General features: G+C 41.3%; 2 protein-coding genes across 2 annotated transcripts in view; one reads left to right on the top strand and one right to left on the bottom strand.

Moving 5' to 3' along the window:
* The window catches only part of LOC143219024 (uncharacterized), a 70,969-nt gene that overhangs the window by 30,050 nt on the left and 13,233 nt on the right, over positions 1-27,686 (bottom strand). The gene's annotated exons all lie outside the window — the stretch shown is intronic.
* Positions 6,167-27,686, top strand: part of Mub (poly(rC)-binding protein mub) — a 267,810-nt gene continuing 246,290 nt past the window's right edge. The window contains exon 1 of the mRNA XM_076444774.1: positions 6,167-6,452. The gene's annotated coding sequence lies outside the window, so the exon portion shown is untranslated. The remainder of the gene's footprint in view (positions 6,453-27,686) is intronic.

The raw sequence follows: 27,686 nt of genomic DNA, 5'->3' as shown, positions 1-27,686 counted from the left end.
TTTGTATATTCGTATCTTCTTTTAATAATTTTGCAGCCATAATGGAACTTGAAGCTTCACCAGATGTGACAAACCGTATAATCCTTCGTTCATCCTGCGGTGATAATACTTTTGGTCTTCCTCCAACATTTAATAACATACTTTTACAGTATTTTTTTCTTATTCTCTGCATTGTCGATCGACTAACACTGCAAGTTTTCGCCGTCTTACGCGTTGACAAGCCGTGTCATTCAAAAGAGAAATTACTTTTTTCACACAATTTGGAGCAATTGACTTCATATTTACCTTACCTCACTTGCGCGCTTTTCCGTTCGACTAATTGCGAAGAACTGAGGTAGAGATTGTCACGTCTGCCGACGTGTTGCCATAGGTTATAAGCATAGCCAATAAGAGTAGGATATTGTAACCGTCATTATTAAGAACATTGATTAGTTATAAGTAGTCATACTTCGCTCCGTTCATCAGATCCGATTCTCACCTCATACCATATACCCATTCTTATCTTAACCCTTGTATAATAATCATATCTTAATGTATTCCCCGTAGCAGTATCACGTAGCATTCACCGTAATCATTAATCGCGCGCTTCTCATAACATCCATAGCGTTGTGTCTAACGAGACATCCGGTAGAAAATAAGACACCTATGTATTCGACCTCACGATCCTAAAAAGAGTTCAGTTAGTTCAGTTCAATTCGGACAGCCAGTCTGACACGTTCGTTCAAGACTCCAGCGAGGCTCGCCGCCTCCTGGATGTCCCGGTCCAGACTCCGACGAGTCCTCGCTCTCATCCGCCTTTGAGCGGTCCTGCTATAACACGCGCTTCTAGTTCATTATAATTTCATTTCATACGTTACAAATATATTCCCAGTTATTAATTTAATAAGTGAGTCTCGCTTAGTTCTTCTCCCTACATCCTCGCGCTTGCAATACTCTCCTATTCAATTCGCGTTCGTCGCTATCAATTACGAAAGCTCGTGCGCGTCAACGAACGCGAGACGAAGGACAACAGCGGGGTATCTCCCGCCAACCGAGGATCACCGACGACGTGATCTTCCCAGGACGAGTGAGGATCATCGTCCTTCCTACGACGATCCAGCCTGATTCGACTGCAGCCGTCAGCGAGCAACGGAAGCAGCTCGCATAAAGGAAGCCTGCCTGTCTTCACCGATCGCTATACTCAACTGTTCGATAAGTTGCTAGATATTTGCCTGCGAAGATTCGTGCCGTCTCAGTTATCTCTGTTCTCGTCCGCCGCTTTGGGGCGAATCTACTGTAAGCGTTAAGTAGAATACGCATGTTCGCGAAAGTCGTGGTTCCCAGTCAGACTTCGGACGTAACGTGCCGCGTGGACAAAAGGTTGTATCGCATTTGAGAGCGTCCAGTAAGGGGAATGGGTCGCGGAACGATAGTTTTCGCAAAAGTCAGACTCCGGGACGTAACAGAGATGTAGACTAATAGTTTGTAAACATACCGAAGTGTTAGATGTAGACATACTACTAGAACATTCCACGTAAATATTTTTTGTAGGAGCCGGTGCAAAACCGAGTCAATCTATTTTTGTTGTCATTGCTAAATGAGGAGACATTAATTATTGAAAAAATTTCTTAAGTTACTTCCAACTATGATAAAAATAATTATAATGTTGATTTTTGAATATAATAAATAAATAATGATTTATACAAAACTTGTGGTTATTGGTTTAGTTTTGCTCCTTACTGTATATCTCAAAGTATAATGACCAATTCATTAACTTCGTAATGTATGAATTTTAAATATTCTTAATAGGTGTGTGAAATTGATTTGCAAAAGGTTGAATTTCGAGTGCAAAACCTACAAAGGATAAATAACAGTTTTGAAGTCCTCGAATCGAAGTGAATTTCACCAACCAATATATCATCTAAACTCCCCTTAGGAGCGCACAGAAATGCCAGCCACTTCCGAAACACATCCCATGCAGAGTGCCCCGCCGCGGCGGGAGTAAATAAAAAAATGTCGAAGTAAATAAAATAAATAAATACGGAGCAAAGGCGGCAGATATATAAAAGTAACGCAAACAGCATTCCGTCGCATGAAAATTTCAAAGCGGTCGCAGCGATGTTAAATTAAGAGTGCTCGCTTTACGTTCGCCAGTTTTGAGCTCCATCGACGAAACTTTTACACACTGTAGTTCTATTTCGAGAATTTTTAATTAATTCAACCCTCCACAATATCGGTAACACGCCTAACTTTTAATTCGTCGACAAGTCGAACCGAGCGTATTTTCTTAAAACAGCGAACATTTTGAATCAACTTGCAAATCATTTGCATGTTTAAAATACATCGTTTAGGTGTGTAAGATCGTCGTTACATTGCCGCAGTGTTCTCCGCGCGCTCCGTATTTAATGTGCAAACAGGAAGCGCAGGTTGAAGCCCTAAGCCAGAGTTTTTCCAGGGGAAATGCTCGTAAGTCGAGTCGCAGGCCGACCATTTTAATTACTGGCCGCGTACAGCGCCGGAGAAACGGTTGCTAGTGAAACGTAATCCGCGTAATTACAGTCCGCGTTTAATTCTGATATCGACGCGACGCCAGCGATACACGCAGATTCTGTGAACTCGTTTAATTCCGCGAAATAGCACCGTTGAACAGGTTTAATCAGTCGGGCCGTAACATTACGATCCTGATTAATTAAAAATATTTCCTGCGTTACACCTTTAAACGCCTAGCTTTAAAGGCAAGTACGGTAGGACCTCGCTTAACACTACACCTGCCACGAGGAGTCAAACGACCCATTTTATTTTAGATTTTCTATTCGACAATTATTGAGATTGCAAAGGTGTTTCCATGAGAATACATTTTCTGACTCCAGTATATATTATAGTAAAAATCGCACAAAATATAAAATTTAATTAGTATTAAGGGTCAAAATCTTCTTTGAGCGGTCTTTTCTTTCTAATCGAATTGCTTGGTTTGTCAATTTAATAACTTCCAAAGTTCCGACAGGGAGTTTATCGCTACAGTAGTCTGAGTAAGCTGAAATAAAAAATAAAATATGGAAACGAAAGCTCGTGGCGTTTATAAGTTAAAAAATTCGGAGATGAACATAACATGATACCTCAAAGATCATTCTCGTTCATAGAGCCACATATTGTACAGAGTGGTCCACAGCAGGCTGAAAGATTTCAAGTGTTCGTAGCTGTCACAAACATATATTTTTTTAATTTATTGTTGCAGATAATACATCTTCGAGAAGCACAAATAAAACAGAATATGTCCCTGCAACCGATTTAATCAAGATCCACCGTTGATCGAGTCCAATTGTCCGAGCAGTGGGCGCCAACACAAGACAAGGGGTTAAAACTGTCAATCGGCCGTGCTGGCGATGCCGACAATAGGCTCGCGAACGTTTCACTAATTAACTCTCACGCGGATAATAGAAAAAGCTCGGAGAAACGTCCGAAGGGACGTCCGTCGCGGCTATCCAACATTGAAAAACGAGCGCGTTAAAGCCTGGCGCGATGATGCCGCGTGGCCAGGAGTCTCGTGTTCGTTTTGCGCGCGCTGGCAATCCGAGTAATATCAAACTGACAGCGGTAAACGGCGGCAATGGCAGCCGCTTGTAGATTGGGTGTGACATTAACGATCGATTGCAAAAACCAAGTCAGAAATACCGAGCGTTCGACGCCGCGGTACATAAATATAAATCCGCGAGACGACGACCGTCGAACAGAGAGGGAGCCATGAATACCAATAATAACGGCCGCAACCACCACCGGCCCCGATCATGCTGTGCACGCGTGCTTTCCCTGTCCCCCCCCCTCACCTCGGCCTGTGTACACACGTGCGTGCAGAACAATAAGTGAAAATTCCCAGAGCCGATAATGTCATCTCTGCCCGCCTCAATGCCCGACGTCCAACGATGTCCCCGAGACCGCAGACAAACATTTGCGCGAGCACGACCAATGAATGCCGCGAGCCCACAGTCTGGAGATTTCGTGTGTATCCCATTATCGATGTATGAAAAATTCAACGCACCTGTCACGCCGACCCCCGCACACCACTGCTAACACAAAGTAGACAGGCCTCCGAACGTTCGCCGCTGTTTTGCGAGGTTATTGTATCTATTATTCAAAGTAGCCTGTCACACGACTGGGGTGTTGTTTGCTTCGGTCAATCCCTTGCTTGGTACTTTGATAGTTAGCTTTTCGACACAGATTTCGACAAGCTCTGGAATATCTTTCTTCTGTCACTGTTTCATCCGTGCGAGAAGCATGCAGTTAATTAGCCTGATCTTTTTTCATTTACTATTCTTTTAGTAAGATATATTAGTAGGAAGTATTGTTAACTGAAATATATATCTACGAGTTACGGCATTCTTCATTCTATCGTCGCGAAATTGTTCAGCGAGTTATCCTGCAAACTGGAGCGAATCTGTTTCAATTGAGTCTTTTAATATCCTCGTTTCTTATCATTCCCGCAGATTCACCTATTTTCCAGAATTATGCTTTTCCTACTTCAGAGATTGTTATTGCGGAAATGCGGAAATCGCACTGTTCAAAAGGAAGTACATTATTTAAAATATAAGTGTTTCAAACAGAAGTATCATGAAAAAGTTTATGAATAAATTAAAAGCAAAACGACTTACAGCGGCTTTGAAACCTTTTCGGTATTGTCATTTTAATATGAAAATAACTTTCGAATCGACGATCCACGCGATTTACAGATTTATGAAACGCCTACATATTTTATTTCCCATCATTTAAATTTGTCATTCCGAACCGATATTACACACGTTCGTGGCTGAAATATTTTCACTAAACTTTTCCACTTTATCTTCGACAAATGTCTGCGAAACCAGTTTGATTAATGGCTTCCTCTGTCCGACGGGCTCGATCATTTATCGTTATTATCAGACGAGAAACTTTGTACCTATTTTCATCTATTTGCCGGTGTGCGAGGGAATTCTCGTTTTCGCACCACGATGTTACATTCATATTTCCGTGACGTCCGAACGGAACGGGAAAAGTATTCACCTTAAAATAGAAAAATCTATATGAATAACCAATTCATGTGAAAATGAAGTTTAAAACCGAATGCAAAATAAAATAAAAATAAAATGCTTTGACTGAATTATCAAATGTTTCAATTTAATCCAAGCAAACATCACTTCAACATAAATAAATGTTTAATCAATCATATAACCACATTAAAGTAAAATATATATGTATTTGTCAGTGTGGTCGACACCTTCGTTTGCGCTCGAAACACTAAATTTATGGTTTTTAGATTGTATAAATACTATGTATATGCGAGCAATTAAAAGTTGAAGAGCCTATTTGCACGTGCCAGAATAAATCGTAAAACGTGATAATTGTTAATGTCACTCCTTCATGAAAGCAGAATAAATTCGCCGAGTCGAGAAACTCGAACAAATCGAAGCCCATAAATTTCAATAAATCATCGTCGAACGAAAAACTAGAAAAACTTCGTTTCCAGCCCGGTAAATCCGAGGAAAAATAGAACCAACTATTTACCGCATGAAATGTCGACCGATGAACGACAGAGACGTGTCCCGACAGTTTATTTGAAAGATTCCCAGGACGGGGAGCCGGGAACGTTCACAGCGGAGCCATCGTTGGAATAAAATGACTGGCAGTCCGGCTCTTAAACAACCAGTTCCGTGGGTTCGTCCCACGAGACGAGTCTATTAGCGATAATGATTTCCCGGCAATTAGGGGACTCGATCGACGCGAGAGAAAGGTCTATTAATGTGATTCGATGGCCCCAGTTGGCCGAGAGATGGCGATCTCGATTTGTCCTGTGTCCCCTCACGATTGGCCGGCGATTTTTCTGGCACTGAATCTAAAATCATTCGATGTTCCTGCTCTCCCCTCTAGGCCGAGAACACTAGCCAAGCATCGAAGAACACTCGAACTGTATTGTATTCGGTGGTCTCGCGTGTTTGCTCCTTCCTTCTTCGCCCATCTTCTCTTCCGTTTTCGTTTAGGTCCCTCTTAGGGTATTCTAAACTTAGCCGTGATCCCCTCGGTTTCGTTTTCTTTCTACCGCGATCATCGTTCCCTCTTCTGGCCTCCTAGAACCTCTCTAGCACCGTTTGCATCCCCGTTCTTTCTCGATCCTCGATTCAGCGCAAACACGCGTCCGGTTCATTCGCTCGCGCCGCGAACCTAATCTCTCGCGTTCGACCGTGATCAATCGGGGAGAAGTGAGTTAGCCAGTTGTTCGTTCAAATCGCCATCTTGCCCAGGTTCGCTGCCAACCGGAGATCGATCGTCGGTGACAGTGTCGCGTCATAGTGAATCGGAGAAGTGATAGCAAACGGGTTCCGGTGTAACGACCAACTTCCGTTGCACCCACGCCAGAGGAAAACGGCCAAGACCCGGGCTTCTGCCGCTTGTTGACCCAGTGTCTTCAAGCTGGAGCTGGCAAAGAGGGCTTTCGGCCTGAGGGGGTGAGTACTACTTCTTCTACGTTGGTCTCGCGATCCCTCCTCACCCGATGATGATGCTGCCTGCCAGCCGGCCTGCTACCGCTCTCTGGTTTTGTCCTCCTTTCCATCCATCGACCTTCCTTCGGCCTTCTCGTGTTTTCTATTTCGCCACTTAGCCCACCTGACCGTCGCCGCCCGTTTCGCCCGATGCTTCAACATTAGAAAGCTTATTAACCGTATTCGGCATCCCTTTGTCTGCGGTACCGACAGATTTATTGCGGTCGCGGATAGCCCGGCTCAATTTAGAGGACTCGGGCTCTTGCGCAGCTTGCTTGGGAATTTGTAAAATGTAGAAATTAGTGCTTCCTCGTTGACCGTGTATAATGGTGTCCATGGGTCGTGGCGAATCGATTAGATCGATCTAGTTCTACGATCTGACGCAGGATCTCTCCTGTCTTTGTCCTACGAACTGACAAATATTTCATGGCTATTGGATATATCTCCGGGAAATATATCTTGTACAATTTCCGCGTAGCAAATGTTGCCGTCATGATTGATCGAAGGAGATTAAACAGTACAGATAGGAATACCGACGTTATTCGTGTTTATGAAAGTGCAGTGTATATTGGCATTTACACCGAGAACGAAGCTTGCCCGGCAGAATTGTAAACAAAAACAAGTTATTGATATATCGATAACAATTGTATATATTGATAAATATTGTTCATCGATAATCATATCGTGTGGTTATATGTATTCATCTGTAGCCCCGAGGTCTCTCACGATCAAGCTGCGCGGATTTCTCTCTGTGGAAAATGGAAAAAATATGCTGAAGTTCTTCCAACATCTCCACAGTTTTGTGTTGTCGCTGAAAAAAATCGCTCAGCTAGCAAATTAAACAGATTCCTCCGTAATCTTGGGATTCCCGTGTACTCGGTGAACGCGTCAAGCCCTCGCAGGGCGAAGACCCTCAGTTTCCCGATTAAGGGTTCCCAGTGTTTATGAAGACCGAGTCAACGGGAACATTCCCTCGGACCTAATAATTTGAGCGGAGCGTCGGTGCTCGAGAATCTCGGGTTTTTCAACGGTCCGCCCTCCCTCTCTCTCCCTCTCCCTCACCTCGACGTCTAAATAAGAGGATAAGACCCGTGACGGTATCTCGAATAAGGTAAAAAGCGCGACTGGTAGCGGCTTAAAGTATCGTCTTCGCCGACGTAGGTGTCAAAAGAAGAAGGGACTTAGGCCTGCGCCGCTTGTTGACCGAGTCTCTTGAAGGCGCTGCGCTCCCGCCGCGGCCGAGAGAAGCCCTTTCGTCCCGCAAATACTTCTTCTTCCTTCCACCCTTCTTGTCCTGCTCTCGCCACTCCCCCTCATCGCCTTCTATCCACTTTGATTTCTTATGTCCCGTAAATTCCCGTAACGGTCCCGCAATATTTATCGTTCCTCTTAGTTCTTTCGATTGCCGTGCGTTCTCACCAACGTGATTCTCCCGGACGACGTCGCACAGAGAACAGGACGCGATAATCGGCCCTTTAACCCCTTACCTTTGTCCTGACCACGGTTGATGTTTATTTAGTATTTCGAGGCAGACGCCGGATAACCCCAGACCAATAGCTTAACGGTAACCCTACAACCGGTGGTCGCGTCATCGATTTTAGACATTTTATTTCACGATTATTGGAATCAAACTTCTCTCATTCTTACGTTCGAAAACGTAAATTCAATCTTGTTATTTTCATGAGACAGGACATGTTGATTTTCGGGAATTCTTTAAAAATTAGAAAGGTCCTTTTCAGAGTATCTACCCATAATTTTTTAATTTAAACATCCAGTTCCATTTTGGGGAATTATTTTTCTCTGAAACTGTAAAACTTTTTTCTATAAATAATTTTATACTTGAAAAGCTACTTTTTAGAGAGTACTCCATACTCTTTTTATCTGAAAGACCTTTTTTAGACCAATAATAAACGATCTTCTTTTCTCGAGTTATTCTTATTTTTTACTGCTACCTCTCTCTCTGTCTCCTAGATACGCTCTTTCATTTAAACCCTATGTCCTAAATTGTTCTTACTTTTTTACTGTTATGTTTTCTGCAGGTACAGTCCTCCCTTTGAACCTTATGTCCCGAATTATTCTTCTTTTTTACTGTCACGCTTTCCGTAGGTACAGCCCTCTCTTTAAAATGTTATTCCTTGAATTGTTCTTATCTTTTTACTGCTATGTGTTCCCTGGGGGTAGTATTCGTTTCAAGCCTTTGTGACATGAGTTACTCTTCCTTCGCTTTCGTTTTTCTTACGTGCAATCTCCTTTTCAATTTTTGCGGGCTGTATCATACTTACTCCTTTTAAAATACTGCCTCCTTCCCGTCTGTTTTCTGTCTCTTTGTGCCATGAATTATTCTGCTATCATTTTTCTTAAATGCAATTTTCTTTCTAGTTCACTTTTATCTTTCTTTCTTCCAAATTAGTCATACGTTTTATTAAAATCTTCCATTCGGTTTAGAATATTTTTATCTTTCGGATGAGAGGGTTAGAATAATAACTAGACTGCGGATTTTATGCATTTATAACAACAATGAACAAGTGTAATTTGAAACAGTGAAAATATTAAAAGACTTTAAGACTATTAATATATTATTTTCACCACGTTAAAACTATTAATGAAGAATATAAATGTATATTCAGCTCCAGCGTCTTGTAATTGATGCACAAACCTTTTATTTTGCATAAACATCCGGGAGTCTAGTTATTACCAATGAAAATAGGATTTCAGTTGGTACCACTTTTATTTTTTAACGATTTCTGTAGGAAAGTTGAAAATTGCACAAACAAAATTAAAATGATTTCCTTCGGAAGACCGTAAAGAACAATTCCAGAACCGACTTGAAAATTGCGAACGAATTTTGCAAGGCACCCCGTATAGATCGCTGGAGGATTAAGACTGGAGGAGACAGAGAAGAATGTATGCATCATTCTGAGTTTTCACGATGTAGAATCGCCGGCGCGCCACGAGAGCTTTCGTTCCCGGTTGACAGTCAGCACTGCGTTTTGGCAATTCGCAACGGCAGGTGAATAACGTTCTTGGCAGTGCAACGCAAAGCCACGTCGGGCCGATTTGATTGGTCTCTCTCTCCTAAACGTATGTGCGTACATGCACTTCGGTGACCTGCTTCTGACGTCTGTTTCACGTGGTATTGTCGGCGTTTAGGCGAAAATTCGCGATCTCGTGTACCTGGCTGGACGGAAGCGAGGCAACCAACGAAACCCCGTTGCAAACTCCGAAATGTTACTTCCAAATTGTTCGAAAAATACCGTGAATTATTCGACAATATTCGGTGTCGTTTTAAAAAACTGCATATCGATATTGCGCTTGAAGGACCGCGCGATTGGCAATGCGATTCTGTTCAATTGCTTTACACAGTTTTGCAATTGCAATGTTTTATTGGAGATTTTTTGTAGTACAGTCCTCGACAAAATAATACGACACCTAACATATTTTTAAATTTCTTGTATTTAAAGGTGGAAAGTGTACACTCCGTTATATCCTGAATACTACATAATATCTCCAAAGTATTAAATACAAGAAATCTAAAAATATGCTAGGTGGCTTATTATTTTGTCGAGGACTGCACGTTACACACGGCTTTCCGAAATTGTAGGGAAATCGGAGATTATTTCCGTAGAATTCTGGAAATTATTTTGTAACGTCGTGAAGACGACGATGGATTTTATGCATTTATGATAACAATGAGTACGTGTAATTTAAGAATGCTGTTATATTTTATTCTCAACCTATTAAACATATTAAGAAAGAAAAAATTAATTTCAATTTCACTCTAGTTTGTTGCAACTCAGGCAGAACATTTTTATTTTCCATAAAGATCCGCTGTCTGACGAAGAACGATTATTTTTTTCACTTTTCGATATCTGTGATCAGTAACTAATATCATTTTTATTTATTTTCCCGTTATTTTGATCGAAGACAAGAAGGAACATTTCTGTTTCCCTATACCGTGCAGGTTCGTTAATTGTAAGTAACCGAAGATCAAGATCAAGCCGAGGAAGCGAAAGTAAGCTGTCCGAGTACCTTAAGATATTCATGCTTGAAATTCTTGCGAGGCATACTTCATGAACGTTAATCTCCTCTTATGGGTAAAGTGGAAATTAAGACTAATTGAAGATACGCTGATCGTACCGAGGGAAATTCCGTTATGATTAAAATAATTGCTTATAAATATTTAAAAGTAAATGAGACAAAGAGAGAGAGAGAGAGAGAGGAAGAGAGTTCGCGGTAGAACAGATTTCCGCTGCGGAATAAATCAAGAATAACGAACGCCCGTTCTTTTGAAATAAACACGAATTCGAAGCTGCGAATAATAAATGTCGAATGTAGACTTCCCATGAGCGATGAATAATTCAATAACTAGTGTCTCGAATAACAAATAAACGGAGTCGCTTCTCAAGTGCTTGCACAGCGTTCAAGAACTTTCTCAATACTGTGAATTCGTCGAAAAAGACGCAATGGGGAGCGACAGCTTCTGTAAAATGATTTCTGCAAGTAGGAGATTGTTGGAAAAAGAATATTTAATTTGTTTTTCAAGATTTCAGTCCTCGATTAACGTTTTTACCCAAATAATACCAATCGAAGTCATCGAGAATTACGTTCATACAAATGGAGAATGTTTCAGACAATATGGATATAATTAATTTCAAATTGATTTGCTCCGAAATTGATTGAACCGCCTCGGTACAAATTGTTCACCGATTTCGTAGCTATTAAGGAACCGTTTGATTAAGTTCATTATGGAATGCATCACTGTGTGGATGGCGGTGTATCGTCATGCCCCTGAACCCCTGCAGCAGGGTGAAACAAAGTCTCCTCGAGCGCGTCACGCCACGTAAAATGCTGGAAGGTTATACTGGATCGAAAGCTTTCGCAGAGGCAATTACGTTACGGGGCCATTTAAAGGTACCACGAGCTTTGAAGATCGAAAATCATGATCGAATATTGGCCGTGCGAGCTGTCATTAGCCCATCGATATTCATTATTCGAAGAATGAAAAGGGACTTCGAATACGCACGCAATTCACAACTTCTCGGACCTCGATCGAAGCACGAAATGAAAATATTGATTAATTGGCAATTAAGTAACGGTAATAAAGAAACGCAATTTTGTTGGCTTGTTGATTTGATATTTGACAGGGGAATCATTTCTGTGGGGAAGCTTTGTTGAGTAACTTTCTTTTTCGCGTTGAAAATGGTAAAGTATCAGCGAGATATATCGAATGGAACCGTAAAGTTATAATTACTGATGAATATCATCAATTTTAATGAATATTGTTTTACGAGCGTTTATAGAAAGTGAGAGGCATCAATTTCAGATAAATTAAATTATACATAGTGAAACGGAGAATAATACTTACACCGTTGTAAAACCGGTCGTACATTTCATCGCTGTAGAAAATCCCGTTATTGTTTTTCGACCGGATGGGAAGAACAAAAGTTGGCAGCCGGTTCTAGGTTCGCGCGAAAACGAATATCGCCGCGAGACAAAGTTGTTTACGCACCAAGTCAAATAACCATCAAATTTCCACCCCGGCGTCACGAAAATATTTGCTTAATCACGTTTCAAATGAAGGATTTAGAGGATATTACGATACTGAAAACACTGAAACAGTCGCGAACTATCCAAGACAAATATGTACCGTTAGAGCGGAGCGATATAACCAAAATATGGAGACACGATTAATTTTTTAATTACACTTAAGTAACTTTAAGTCAATCTTTACAGCGATGCTCAATATTATAAAACACAAAGAAACATACAACAAGCATTAATCCTAATTTGTTATTTATTTTACGAACATGATTTATCTGCGGATGTCAAATTAATACAATGATAAATAGGATCATACATCTGATTCCTGACGTTGTACACAACAATTTAATTATGTTCATGGCTCAGTTATTCAAGACTTTAACGCACGATCTGGGTTCCACGAAGAAAATATTTTAAAAAATCCTCGCCTCAAATTATTCACTTTACTTGAAAAAGTTGAACGACGAAGTCGACTCTGAAAAGAAGCATGACAAAAGGTACGCGAAGCTGTATGAATAAAAATTTCAGACCGGACTTCGTCCGATGCTTTGAAAATCCCTATCGCCTATTAAAAACCAATGAACACAGCGTTAACGACATTTCCATTTAACTTCCGCGGTAAAGGCTCGCGTAAGCGGTTCATTAACGATTTCATAAAATCGCGAATGCACGGAGGACTCTCGGGTAACAGTCAGGTAAACGTCGACAGTGGCGACGACGAGGCAAATAGAAGACCAGCCGAGAGCTTAAGTCGAACAATAAAAGCAAAAATAGATGGCTGTTCTCGCGTGTCTGTGTGCCGGTAATACATAAGACGGTCTGCGGGATCGTCGTTCACGGGAATCTGTAAACAGGATCGCGGGTCGGGGTCGAAGTCAATGCTCGGCTGCGGCCGATGTTTCCCTTTTCCGCGATGGGATCGATCCCCGACTTGCCCGATAATCGAAAGTCCCCGATAGACCGTTCCTTTCCAGCATTTACACCAGGTCCGCGGAAGATGAAGTGACTGTACGTGAATCGGCGCCAGCGGTAGGGACGGTAAGAGGGAAAGAGAGCAGGCAAAAACTAGAAAAGCGAGACCGGAAATCTGGGGAGAGAGATGCCAGACGGGGTTGGATAGATGAAGACAGAGGGAGGGGGGGATGAAAGAGAAAGAGAGGCGAAAAGCGAGGAAGAGCAGAAACGGGGGAGAAGCGGTGGGCTGAAGGGAGAGAGATAAACCGGGACGGGGTGGTTGCATAGATGAAGACAGAGGGGGTTCGAAGAGAAAGAGAGACAAAGCAGAAGCTGAAGAGAGACGGCGATGCCCGGATAGATGAGGACAGAGGGGATGAAACGAGATGAAGAGAGTAAAAAACGGAGAAAAGTGAGAGCGTCACGCAAAATCTGAAGGGAGGGACGAAGACAGGAATGGTCCGATAGATGAAGACAGAGGGGAAGGAGCGAGATGCTAGGGGGTTCTCGGCTGGTCGAGGGGGGTGGAAGGGACGTATTGCAGGGCCTAGCAGGCACGACGATGCATTTAATAATTAACTCGCTGGATACACGACGATGGATGTCTGACGGGGTTTCGCCGGGGGCTCGGCGCGTGCAGGGGGCAGGGGGTAGTTTGTTGCAGGAGTACCGTCGGGGGGGATGCTGAAGGGGGATGGTGAAGTGAAGTAGGAGGAGGTCAGAGGAGAATGGTGGTCTGGAGGAAAGTGGGTGGGGCGGAAGGTTGGTATGAGGGAAAGGGGTAGGTGCTTGGGGTAGGTAGGAAGGTTGGCAGCCGGAATGGCTCTCGTGGATGCTGCGCGACGATCAATACACCACGTGATGCCACGCGTCACGTCTCTCCCTCTCTCCTCCGTCTTTCTCTCTCCCTCTCTGCTTGCCTGCCTCTCTCTCTCTCTCCCACCCCCTCCTGTTCTTCTCTTTTTTTTCTCTTAAGGGGGTATTCTGGTTTTCGAGGCCGTTTTTCGACCAGTTTTCGGAACTTTTTTCGGAGGAACTATTAAACCTTTTGCATTAGAATTTTGCGCACACATTTGTGGATACTTCGAGTGTACGAGTTATTTTTTAAAAGTGAGATTAATCAAAATTACAAGAGTTGTAAATACTTTTTATTCTTCTTCAGAGGTGTATTTCGAAAAAAATATCGGTTCATTTTGGCTTCATCGATTCAAGTATACTATACATCTATAAATACCTACAGATTCAAATACCTATAAATACGTGTGCAAAATTTTAACAGAAAAAGTATGCTGGTTCTTCCGAAAAATTGGTTGAAAAACCGGCCTCGAAAACCGGAATACTACCTTAACGTCTCTGAGCCCACTCGCACACACACACACACACACACACTTTCCCTTTCTCTTTCTCTCTTAAACTGTCTCTGTCCCTCCCTCTTCCCCACCCTTCAACCATCCCTCTTCTCTTTTTCTCTTGCCCGTTTTTTCTTTTTCAGTCTCTATTATAGTCTGCCCGATGCTACCCTCTCGCTCCTCCCCGTGCTCTCATTTCCACTCGCTGTCTTACTCCATCTCACCCCCGTCGTCATCCTCTCCCCACCCCTTCAGCCAGTCCACTTTTCTTTGCTTCCACTATTCTCTTTGTCGCGTTTCTCTCCCTCTCCTCTATCCCCTCTGTCTAGCTCTCTTCACCCCTTTTTCCGTCTAATTGTACCCGCGGTTTCTTTTTCTTTCGTTACTGTCTTCCCTGCTTCTCCTTTTTGTATCCTATTTAATTTAACCCTCCTCCTTTTCCCCACCCCCCGACCCCTCTTCTCCCCCGAACCCCACTGTTTTGTTTTATCGTGCCCCTGTCCTTCAACCCCTTGTTTCGCTCGTTCGCCGAACGATTTTAGTTCTCTTCTTGCTCGTTTCTTTTTCTGCCGTTTTGTTCGCCACTTTTCCTTATCTTCGGCGCTCGTCTTTCCCTGCTGGTCGCTGGGTACTTCCTCTTTTTTCCTGCCACAGCGATCACCTCTATCTTGCGGAGCGTTTGCTATAGTTTCAGCCCCCTCGTTTTCCGTGATTTTCTTCCCAACCCTTTCATTTCTCTGTCTCTTCCTCCTTCTCTTTCGACCCCGGTGCATTCTCTTGCGATTCTTGTAATTTATCGGGTTCTTTCGCCGCGCATTCGAAGATGAAGGATATCGATGTTTTATCTGGCACGCGGCGACCCTTTTATTTCACTTGCGATCCCAAAAATAATTTCTACTGTTCCCAGCTGCTTCTCGGAATCTTGAACCGGGGGGCTTAACCCCTTGTCCTCGAATGGTGACTCCGAGGTGCTAGTAAAAATTGCCATAGCATTATTCTCAAAACAGTTTTAATATTATATTCAATTCGTCTGTGTTCTATAAATTGTAGAAAGCTCAACTGTTGTACGAGAAAACAGATAAAGAAGATTACAAAGAATGAAAATGATACGTGTTGAAAGAAATGCCTTGATTTTCGAATATAAAATGCTGTCTTGTTCTCGCCCCGTTATAATTCCATTTATTTCGCCGTGTTTTCCACTTTCGCGTACAGCACGCGAAAAAGCGGCCGCCAATCCTCGACAGCCAGATTTTTCGGTTTTCTTTTCGCGTGGTCCGCTGGACAGAACAAAAAATCATCGTCCTGTGGAATTATCGAAATTCGACGGTTTGACCGGACTCGTCGCCCGTTCGTTTATCGGACAAGCCGCGCCGATATATTTTTTTCTTCTATTATTGTTCTTCCTCTTTTCCAATGGCAGGTTATCGATCGACGCTCTCAACGCCGTCCGCGTCTTTGATGAGAGCGCGTTTTTACGCGTCGGAGCACGTCGCGATTTGTATCTCGCGCGAGATAAACGACGTCCATCGTACCGCACTGCAATTCCTGTATGGTCGATGCCAAATTGTCGCGAGATCGATCGCTACGGGCCGACATTTTCTATTATTAGCGCCCCCACGACGTATGAAATACACTATAATGTTCGGAGGCGTCTACGTTTCCGATTAAAACTGACCTTTCGAGCTTCCGAAGCCGTACAGGCCAGCCGAAGCTCGTAGCATCATTTATTTGCACATCCTTGCACACTCTTCCGACATACATCACTAGACTGCGGATCTTTATGCATTTATGATAAAAATGGCTATGCACAATTTAAAGCAGTGGTCATATTAAAAAGATTTAAGGACGTCAGTGTATTAGTTTCAGCTGAATAAGATAATTAAATGATGAAACAATTTTTTTATTTGGCACTTGTATCAAGCGAACAACGCAAACATTTTTTATTTAGCATAAAGATCCACAGTCTACTCATCACATTACTGCAGATTTTCATGCAAAATAAGTCATTTATTTCCTGGCTGAATAATTTAATTGAATTAGGAAAACTCGTTGAAAGGTAAATCGATAAAAATTTATTTTTATACAGTTTTTTGCGGAATCTATTAATAAAGCTCTGGTTATAAAGAGTATATAATTTTCAGTCTAGCAACATGGAACGTCTACTTTAACTAACATGTAACAAGAGACACGTTGTCCCGACAATAAACCAGTGTATCATCATGTTTGGATAATGAATGTTCTAATACGGGTGGCTCTATTGTAATCACTCGCCACTCCTTACATGCCTAATCCTGTGAGATCAATATGCCGGACTTAAACACGCGGGTGCTATGGTACAGAAAGCGTACGCTACATATGCACCGAGTAAATTCCAATTCACTATATCAAGAAGTATAAGAAATTTAATTTCTACGCACAGGATGAATATTCCTTTATGTCGATCGTAGATGAACAATTTAATGGTTTCGGCGCCCGGATGGTAATTATTTTTCTCGGCGCTCAGGTTAGTGTAGAAATTGATCGAACCTGAGCGCCGAGAAAAATAATTACCATTCTTTCAAATAGTGCGATCGCGAAAATACCACCTTTAAATTGAACCTGTTATTTTGAACTTATCCTCTTTCCGTTTTTCGACGAAAAGGGGGTGATATATTTCAAATATATTTTCTTTGATAATATTGGAAATAAGATTAACCGGGTATTCATTGCGTTGAAGTACATTTCTAATCAGCAACAAATTACCAGATCTAAATTCTGGATTTGCAAGAAGGATGGCACGATCAATTAGACCTTTGATGAGGCCTATTTTATGTTGCAACGGATGGAAAGAGTACAGGATTGTGTGGGGATAGATTGTTCACAAGTATCGTGTACATCTCTCTCTCTCTCCCTCGCATGTATCGAGGCATTACTGTACATGTTAACGGGAGATCCTATCTTACGCGTCTCGCGTTATGAAGGGCCTTTGTGCCCGCCGGGAACTTAAGGCAGACAATCTTCAGGAAGACGAAGAGGATATCATTAGTCGTCCCGAAGACCCGCGCGACTTTAATTATGATGTAACCGGATCCTGCCTGTCGTCCGTCCGGATAAGTAGAACTCGCAATAAAGGAATCCGAAGGTTGGAAGTTATATCGGGATACGCGCGCGCGGCCGTTTAGTGGATTTCTGTTGCCGGAATGAATATTAATGAAAACAACGTTTAGCAGAAGTACGTACCCTCTTTGCGGGAAGCGGGGCGAGGACAAAAGCACGAGAGAGAGAGAGAGAAGGTTGCATAGTGATTGCATAGTGGCCGGAGTTGGGAAAACGATCGCGACGATCAAAGCGACTCGTCTTTTGCTCGGGACACTGGCCCGATGAAGGTTTTCCATAAATTTGAATCTTGATGGAAAATATGAATCGCTTTGTATTGTTATGATAATTAGCGCCGACGATTCCTCGAAATATCGCCCCGGCTCGCTGAACGGTATAATTAGAAAAGAAGAATATATTTTAATATCGTCCTCTCTCGATGGAACGGCGGACCTTCTTTACAAGCCAATCAGAGTTTTCATTAGAGAGTTCTTGTCTTGAGTGCGATCTTGACTTATCTTGACGGTAACAATTTATTGTGTTCCAGATCATTTTCCCAAATTAATTTCAGTTTCCCGGCTTTTTACACGTATTCCCGTTCGCAATTTATTTGAAAAATGTTCTGTACGTACTTCACCGCGAAATCGAACGTTTATTGAAAAATGTGTTCCAGTCACGAACCAAATAAATCGCGTGGGAAATTGTAGAATTTGCGAATTGTAATTCAGCCTGAAACTGACGTAATCGAGATTTTTTAATTATTGACTGGAAAAAGATCGATCTTTTTATTGCAATCAGTACGTAGATGTGCGCGTTGAAATTCTATATACCTGAAGATTCCCCAAAAAATTCGAAGCAGTTGCATAGATACAGCTCTCAGGGGGGAATCCAGGGGAAAGAGTTACCCTCTCTCTGCCAGCATCGAATTAGTCACGTGACGTTGTGACACACGTGGTCAACAGCGTGGTAGAAGGGGAAGGTAGAGTGGGGAGACACCAGTCTTAACGTGCCGGCTACAAAATGTCGGTCGTATATACATTGTTTTATAAAAATTACAAGACTGAACTTATTTAAATTTTTCACAATTTTTATAATAACTCGTGATTAATAGATTTATGCAAAATAAAAGTTGTCTGCATCGATTGCAAGTAACAGAAACCAAATTGAACGTTATTTCTTCCCTTAATGATTTTAATAGAGAAGTCATATATTGACATCTTAAATGTTTAAAAATTTTCCAACCATTTTGAATTTCATTTATTCAATTTCGCTATAAATGCATAAAGATCCACAGTCTAGTGACTCAATAAAGAATTTTATTGAATAATTTCTGATGGAAGCATCTTCATATAATTTCAATAATTAAAATATATATTAAACCGGTATTTCTGGTAGACTCTGGATAAATATTTGCGTTTGTACGTTTCCGCTAGATGTATTTTTCTTCGACGAAAGAGTGTCGGGGACAACATGCATTAATATTTCAGCTGGTTCGTCGGCTCGCAGCTGTTCTTGCTGGTCGGTTTGAAAAATGTTTAACTTGTTTATTCGGTGTAATTCCTGGCGGCGGTCTTCCTTCCGCCGTTCCCCGTGCCGCAACTTGCCCGATAAAATTTAATTTGCGCGAAGTATCGTGGCTCGCAGGCGTTCAACGACATGTGTACGATATTCCCCGGGCCAAAGAGAGGAAATTAAACGCGGCCCGGGAGTTGGCTCCGCGCGGCCTGAAACGCACCAAGACCGTGGAATTTTGCGTGCTCGTTAGAACGTTGTTTGATCGAGCACTTACGCGTCGATATAGTTATCGGTACCGATCGTGATTGGTCCAAATTTATCTCCCACCGTTCGCGCGCCTCCTCCTGAACGAACGGTTCCGCAGCGGGTTCATTCTGGTCTTAATAATGTCAGAAAACTGGCAATAATGCTATTAATGTGTTCACATAAATAACACACAGTGACTCCCACTAATATTCTCGGACGTTTCAAACAAAACTATCACTTTTTTAGTATTGGAAAACATATACGTACAATTCGAACTTTTTGGAGAAGTTAGAGCAATTAGTTTGGCTGCTCTTTACTTTACCGGACTCAAAATTTGTGCTGTTCTCCTATAAATTATGATGTATTTGGTATGTAATCCAGTAGATTTGTATCCGGGGCGGCTGCTGATCGAAGTTTCGATCCTGTAGGGTCAATGGTTCAGGAGTTATGCTCGCTTAAACTTGAGCAATCTACAGTGTTTTTGACAGGTAAGGGCGCCGCCATATTGGTTTGTAGTGACGGTTGCGCGCCGCTTACCGAGCAGAACAATTAATTCGTTAGTTCTGCTCGGTAAGCGGCTCACGGTCGTCACTACAAACCAATATGGCGGCGCTCTTACCGGTCAAAAACACTGCAGATTGCTCAACTTTAAGCAAGCATAACTCCTGAACCATTGATCCTACAGGATCGAAACTTCGATCTACAGCTGCCCTGGTATAAATTTACTGCATTACACCAAATATATCATAATTTGTAGGAGAAAGGCATCAATTTTGAGTCCGGTAAAGTAAAGTTTACCCCTTAGTTTAGTGCATGATGTGAGAGGTACATTTCTTCAAAAATTGTAATTGATCTGAATTATAGAGAGGATACTAAAAGTTACATTTTACGACTTTTTTTTATGTGGACCTATATTATATTCAAAATTCAAAAAATACGTTTTGTAGATCTGTGTCAATTGTTTGCATTGTGAAAGTTTAAACGACAGACATTGAAAAGATGTAAGAATCCTTGAAAAATTGCACTTTTGCTTCGAACATATCTGTTCACGTTGTGCAGCAAACCAATTATTCCAACTTCTCAAAAAATTTCAAATCGTATGGTCGAATATTAAGAATTAGTGTTGTATAAAGTTCGAGTCTTCGAAGCTCCAGAGCTCAGTCTTAAAGACTAAGTTTCTAAAGCTACAATTATATAAAACTTAAGCTTTCAAAGCTTTAAGACTCAAACCTTCAACGCTCAACTCTCAGCTGTTATGTTATGATATTTGGTATGGTTAGGGTATACATATTATATTACGTCGGAATATTCAAACACATCCAGGCAATACAGAAGACTCGAGTCTTTGAGTTTCAAGCTCAAGCGTTGAGGACTCCAGTTCTCACAGCTCAAGGTTCAAACCTGAAAGGCTCCAGCGTTTACGACTGAAGTCGCGACTCGAGCCTTCAAAGCTCAGGACTCGGAGCTCATTTTAACAACACTATTAAGAATATTATAAACAAAAGAGAAACTGAAACTGTTCCACGCACCTAATATTTGTGGAGATAGAACTCCATCAGCTTCGAACTAGAAGAACTTGCCGAGAAGCAATCGGGTTTATTAAAATAGATGGTAGCACGTGAAATTCCATATTCCGGTACACAGTATATAACAAGTGATTGCTCCGAATCTGTAATACCGGGTGAACAAGGCTCCCTTTACTACAACATTAGGGTTTACAAGCGTTCAAACACTGCATCGTCTAGCCGTGGTTCCACGAGGCAAAGTAGCACGTGTAATCCGTTCTCGGAAATTTAGCGAATTGCAAGGCAGTATTATTTCCATGAATGCATCCGGCGAATCACGTCGCTGTAAAATTATGCGAGTGTGCCGGCTTCAATCTGGAACTTAATTGAAACCTGTCGAACCGTGGCGAGGAAACGATATACCGAATTATTATACTTATTCGGAGCCATCGATAAACCCCGACGAAATGAAGAAATCCTTAGAAGTGGAAGAGCAGGTTAATCCTGGTTTTACTGTTCTGATATTTGACTCGGAATCACCAGCGGCGGTCGGTGTTTTTTTTTTATTGTGATCATTACCATAAAGTTGGCGCAGCGCAACGGAAGTGGATCGTAAAATTTGTACGATATAATTAAGGGCCGCGGCATAAAATGTTGAACAAGCTTCCCTTCCTTCAAAATATATACATATATACAACCTCGGCGCCCACACGATACCGGACGAGACGGGGTGACGAACGAACGAAAAATAAAACAAGAAAAAAGAAATGAATAGCGCGAGAGGGTTGACTCGTGCGAGTTGCAGGCGGCTTAAATATTCATCCGAGATCAATCGGCCGGATTTGCAATTTCGGGGGCGTTTGTACTGCACGGACGCGAGCCGGAATAAACTGTCCTGGCTACTTCATTTTACATAAAAGTTCCTTTCTCCTTTCGTTTTTGTTTTTTTTTCCTCTCTCCCTATTCGTTCGTATAGGGAGCCAGGTTCTCGTTCCGGACCGAAATTAAGATGCAAATAGAATTTTCGGATAGTTAGAACACCGTTCGACTACACGCGACCCTTTATTGGGGAAATAGTTTTCTAGATCCAGCCCGGGGTTAACAGGATCGCGAAAAGGTATCTCCTCGATCTTCCGGAGCGGCCGAGCGAAAATTAGCGTAGTCAGAATTAAACAGCTTGCGAACCTGTTGACGAAGGAACTTTGTAATAAGGTGAAGTGCCCTAAGTCTGGACAGTCCAAAAGTGATACCTAAATCTGGACAATTGAATTTTCATAGTAAAATCAGTAATTAAGAGATTAAATAATTATATTATATATTCTGAGGCCTCTCTCTCTTAGCTACAAGTAGGTGTGAATATTATTTCATTATGACATCAATTGAAATTTAAAAATAAATTCAAAGTTCATCTGAAAACAGTATACAAAATAGTCTATTTACATGCGAATCATATGCATTTGTAGTTCGAACTTTTGTTAGAAAAAAAGATATAATTTAAGCCCCCAGACAAAAAATAATTATCACGCATAATAATATTGATATTTTAAAATAAATTGGCATTCAAATTTAACGTAAATAATAATTATAAATCCAAATATAAGATGTCCAAGATTAGGATTGTTTTCAAATATAAGTACTCCATACTGGGACGCGATGACAGTAGTTGTCCCACTCTAAGCTTATACGCAATGTGCTTACGCCTGAATCCGGACACGTGTTTGTGAATAAAATCAACGCATTGTTTGCAAATTATTATTATTTAACTAAATGTACGTATAAGTAGTCTTCTATTAGCTTGTATAACAAATGTAGAAAATGTGTTCCGGCTGTGACGTTAATAATACTTAATTTTTATGTCATAAATCTATCAATATTAATACCTAACCTCAAAAATTAATTATTCATGTCGATATAGTTCTTAAACAATGTTTTTTTCAGATTGTAAACTTGCTTTAAAAATTAAATTTGATAATGGCCATCACTAGAAACAAAACTTTTGATTCCACTCGAAAAAAGTAATTAATAAGTACCATAAAAAAACAGATTAAAGTAAGAGAAAGCCAAAAGTCTACATAAAATCTAAGGATATTATTAAAAATGACAGATTGAAGGAAAATAGAAGATTGAATAAAAATAAAAAAAATTGAAGAGAAATCAAGAATCTCATTCTGTTGAATCCATCGCACAAGTACAAGCTCTCAATACAGTGGGCCAGTTTAAGATTCCAAAAAGATTCTAGAATGAAAATTTTAAGTTCGGTAGATGCTAACAAAGGACCACCAACTGTACTGTCGAAGACAGAAGAAAGATCTTGAAAAAAGGAGCAAGAAAAAAAATTATATGTAGAAGAAGAACATTTGTCAAAAAGCAGGAAAAAGAGAGATACAAAATTAAAAAAGAACAGGAACAAGAAATCAATAATAATTTACACGAAAGAAAAAAGATAATTACACAACAAATTAAGGGCAGAATGTAATATACAATATAATAATATATTCATATGTGCATCATTCAAGATTGAATAAAGTTCGATGTTATAGATCAGGCATGAGCAAATTTTTGCTCGATCGGGGGCATTCTCAAGGAATATCCCCACTCCTCCCGGTCGCGCGTCTCGCTCCCCGTGGCGGCCATAGTGTTTGGAGCACTATAGTGTCTGTTGCAGATTATATGTAAATTCAATTTGTCCCAGTGTAGGGTTAAGGGTTTACTTCTGTCCAGGTACTAGCTTAGATTGGATTTAATATGTCCAACTATAGGTTTGAATTATTCTTGTTAATACAATTAGGATATTAACCTAAACAATGATTTTTTTATTTCAAATTACTTTACAAACCCTGAACTGTATGTTAAAGCTCTTAAAAAATTATTTTTGCTTATTTAAAGTGATAAAATTTAAAATAGAAAAACATGCTGTCCAGGCATAGGGCACTTCACCTTAGCACATTTTGTAAAATTGAAAATCTGAAACTCGTCTTCACCCTGAGGAGTTAAAAACCGGGACGCTGAAAAAATTGCTACACGTTCCATGGAGGTCGGTGAATCCGAGGGGTTCTGAAAAAAAATCGGGAAAGGTTTAGGGGGGTGTGTTCCCTCGCCGGTCTTGAATGGAGGTGAAGACGCGACGTCGGACTGGCTTGGAGCGGCGCGGCGCGTGCATACGCGGACGCAACGCGGTGAATGCAGCAACGGTGCAGTTGCAATCTGTGCGTGGAGGTCTGGTCTTCGGTGTAATTGAATAGAGTACCGCGGTGCTAGAGTCTCGCTGGGTTGAACGGTGACAAGAACAGACGGGAAAGGAGGGTGAAAAATGAGAGAGACAACTTCTGACAGTGTAGAACCGGTGGAGAGTTGCGGGCGACACCCGCCTCATTGTTTGCGGATAAACCGACGCTGCTCTGTTTCATTCCCATGAATGCGTTTATTCCCTTCAGACTCGGTTCCCCGCAGTATTGGTGCCCGTTGCGTTCTTCTTTCACCGGGACACTGTTTTGCAGAACCGCTTTCTCTCTCTCTTTCACTCTGTCTCTAGCCGTCGCCACTCGTCTGCGGCCGTTCCACGGAAAAATCGAACGATCCTGCTGGTCAGGATTCTAGATCGTTTACAAGTAGACAGCGGATGTTATGAGAAAAATGAATAGGTGCGATTTAAAACAGTAAAAACATTAGAGGAATTTAAAAACACTGTTGCGTTATTTTCAGCCTATTATATGCCGTATAATTTTCTTTTTACAGTTACAGCGATAGAAACGTCTTTATCCCCAAAAATGTCGTAGAAGAGAAAAGAAAATTTATATTTTTTCTATGGCTACGGTAATTTTAATGCTAAATATTGATTACTAGACTGCGGAACTTTATGCAGAAATAAAAATTGTTTGAGTCAACTGCAACAAACAAGATCCGAGTAACAATTTCTTTCCGTCTTTAATAATGTTCTTCAGCTGCAACTAACACATCGATGTTCTTAAATGTTTTTCATTTGTTCACTGTTTTAAATTGCAACTACCCATTTTTGTCGTAAATGCGTAAAATCCGCAGTCTATTGATTACAAACGAATCAAACTTTATTTCATTTAAAAAGAAAGGCGTAACATTCATATCTATCATATTAGGCTTCGTTTAAAATCTTCATGACGAGCATGTGAAGTTAAAATACGGCAAGGGGTTAAACATGTTAACGTAATCAAATTGAACTGCAGTTTTCATCGAACATCGAGACAGATATTCACAGACGAGCTCGAACATTTTATTTCTCATTGAGGTGTCCGCGGTCTTTGAGCGACAGCGCGCGCGAACGCTTTAAAATTCGCAATGAAACGTGGGTCGCGCGCGCGAACAAGCGTCAGTCATCATCGACTCCGCACGGTCTGCCGATTAAAACGTCGATTAAAAGAAATCTCTCCGGCGAAAGTTGTGGATGGAAAAGCGGGCAAGTATGTCGGCGAGCAGAGCACGTCAAAGGATCTCCTGTAACGTTCCCATCGGTGTTTGCACGTGCACGCGTCTCGTCGCTGTCACGCGACAGAGTTGACTGTGCCGGTTGCCAAAGACAGGGTGTCTCGTACTTCCAAAGGCATTCTGAAAAGGCGGCTGTAGCGTAACTCGCGCAATATACCCGACACTTACTTTGTACCTCGGCTGAATTCGACTCCGGTTCGAAGCTAGACTTCAATTTTGTTCCTTGGCTGGGCTGTTGCAACCGACGCTCTCCGTTCGAGCCAATTTCTTCCGACATTCTTGATAAAAACAATCGCGTTCACCCGGAAATGGAACCCGCGAATCGATTGCTTCCTCTCCGATACTTCCTTCCAAGTCCTCTGTCTGGCCCAGAAAATATGAATCTCGAACCTGAAACGGCTTTTACCGACTCGCATCCAGGGCTTGAAAACAGTTATGATATCGGTTTCGGTCCTTGAAACAGTTATGAAGGACCGATATTCTGAATAACTGTTATGAAGGCCCGAAATTTTGGTTGATATCGGTTTCGATTACGGTCCTTCGTACATGGATATCGGTCCTAGCATAACGGTGTAGGACCGTTATTTTTTCGGTCCTATATCGGTCCTCATATCGGTTCTAAGTTCTAATAAGTTTCAAGTTATAGCAATCAGGGCTTAAAACGGGTCCGAAAATAACTACCAACATTAAAAACGGTTATATTTTGGTCATAATTCAAAGTTGTTTTATTATAACAATAAATGTATGCATTATTGACTATTTTTGAAGTGAAACTTCATTTGGCAGGGTGTAGGCCTAATTCGCGTCACGGAATTCGCGATACGAAAATGCGTAACGGAAGTGGCGGGGATGGTCAGCCGAGCTAGTCTTAAATAAAAAATGGCTGTATCTCGAGAACGGTGCGTCCTACCGCAAAAATAACGAAATTTTCGAAAGGCTCAACCCCGAAGCATATAGGGTACGCCCAACCACATGGCGTACGTAGTCTTTTGAATTAAAAAAAAAAACCACGTGCGGCAAAAGTGAAACTTCTTGCAGTCTAGTAATGTTTAGAAGTAAATTAAGATTGGAAATGGTAAATAATCCTAATGAAGCGACAATAAGATCAGGAACTCCGAAAGTTGCTGAGCTTCTCTCTAGGCTCTAGGTTTTCGCTTGCAGAGTGGTGAGTCTTGTGTCCAAGAGGATGTGTTTTGTTTTACCAGAGATCATTCTGATTGGTATCCCCGCAAAAGCGTGCATCTCTACTTCGGAACCGTTTTCCCACTGAAGAGTTTCCACTGAGAATTTTTTTCAGGAAAACTGTTAAACCTTCTGCATTGGGATTTTTCACACGCGTGTTCATTGGTGTTTGAATGTACACGTGTGATTTTTTCAAAGTAAAGATCATCAGAATTACACGAGTTATACGTTTGTTTTTCGTTTGGAAAAAAGCGACGGGACTGCGTTAGATCTCGCGCAGCGAAAATCGCAGCCATGTATACAATAAAACGTGAAGCAAATAAGCGACGATTACACCTCACGGTAGGCATTAAATCGTCCGAGGGCGGATCTCGCGAGAAACGTTCTGTTGGAACAGCTCCCGAACAAATGAACGCAATGTTGCGCCGCGAAATGAAAAACCTCCTACGGTAAATATTCATAATTGCGATTACAATGGTGCCGGGAATTTTATAAATAAAGACGGAAGATCGGCGCGGCGGCTGTCATTCGAAATAGGATCAGGTGAAATCCATATGGTTTAATCGAAATTTCGAACACACGCGGAATATTGTTTCTAGTGTCGGCAAACATTCGGACAAATGGAAAACAATTGGAATAATTTGTTGGTAAATGGAGGATGAAAGGGAGTTTAATTAAAATTTCAATAAAAACGTCGGTAACAGTTTCAATGCTCTAAACACCATTCTCTTTTTCTATTTGCGTTAACGTTTCAGTGTGCAGAATGTGGTATTTATCCACCCCTACACCTTTGTGCATTTTGTTCCAGTCGACTGGCTGTGGCTGCATGCGCGGAAGAAACAATTATACTTTTTCTTCATAATAATCGTTATACGGTCCGAATAAAAGCAGCGCGACAGAAACGGCACTTTAACTCTGCTGTGAACTATTCCGTTTAACGAAAATAGCTTCGAAACTTCGATTACTCATCACTGGACTGCGGATCTTATAAAATAAAAATTGTCTGCATCGATTGCAAGAGATAGAAACTAAATAGAATGTTATTTCTTCCTTTAATGATTTTCATTGAGGAGAAATCATTAAATTAACACCTTCAATTTTTAAAATTGTTCAACAATTTTCAATTTCATCTACTCAATTTTATTATAAATGCATAAAGATCCGCTGTCTACTTATCACTAGACAGATGTTTACTCAATTTTCAATTCTTATAAACGAATTTTAAGAAAGCGGAATAAAATAAAATAATTTTCCGTGGCAGTAACCTGTTTAGATCGGAAATAAATCTAAAACGTACAGAATTCTATCATATTTTATATTCTAGCATTTATTGAGAAGTTTCAAAAGCCATGATGAGATTCGAAGCTTCGAAG

The sequence above is a fragment of the Lasioglossum baleicum genome, unplaced genomic scaffold (assembly GCF_051020765.1).
Source record: "Lasioglossum baleicum unplaced genomic scaffold, iyLasBale1 scaffold0021, whole genome shotgun sequence".
Classification (NCBI taxonomy): Eukaryota; Metazoa; Arthropoda; class Insecta; order Hymenoptera; family Halictidae; genus Lasioglossum; species Lasioglossum baleicum.
The sequence above is the reverse complement of the archived record's forward strand: the minus strand, read 5'-3'. Positions and strand labels throughout refer to the sequence as shown.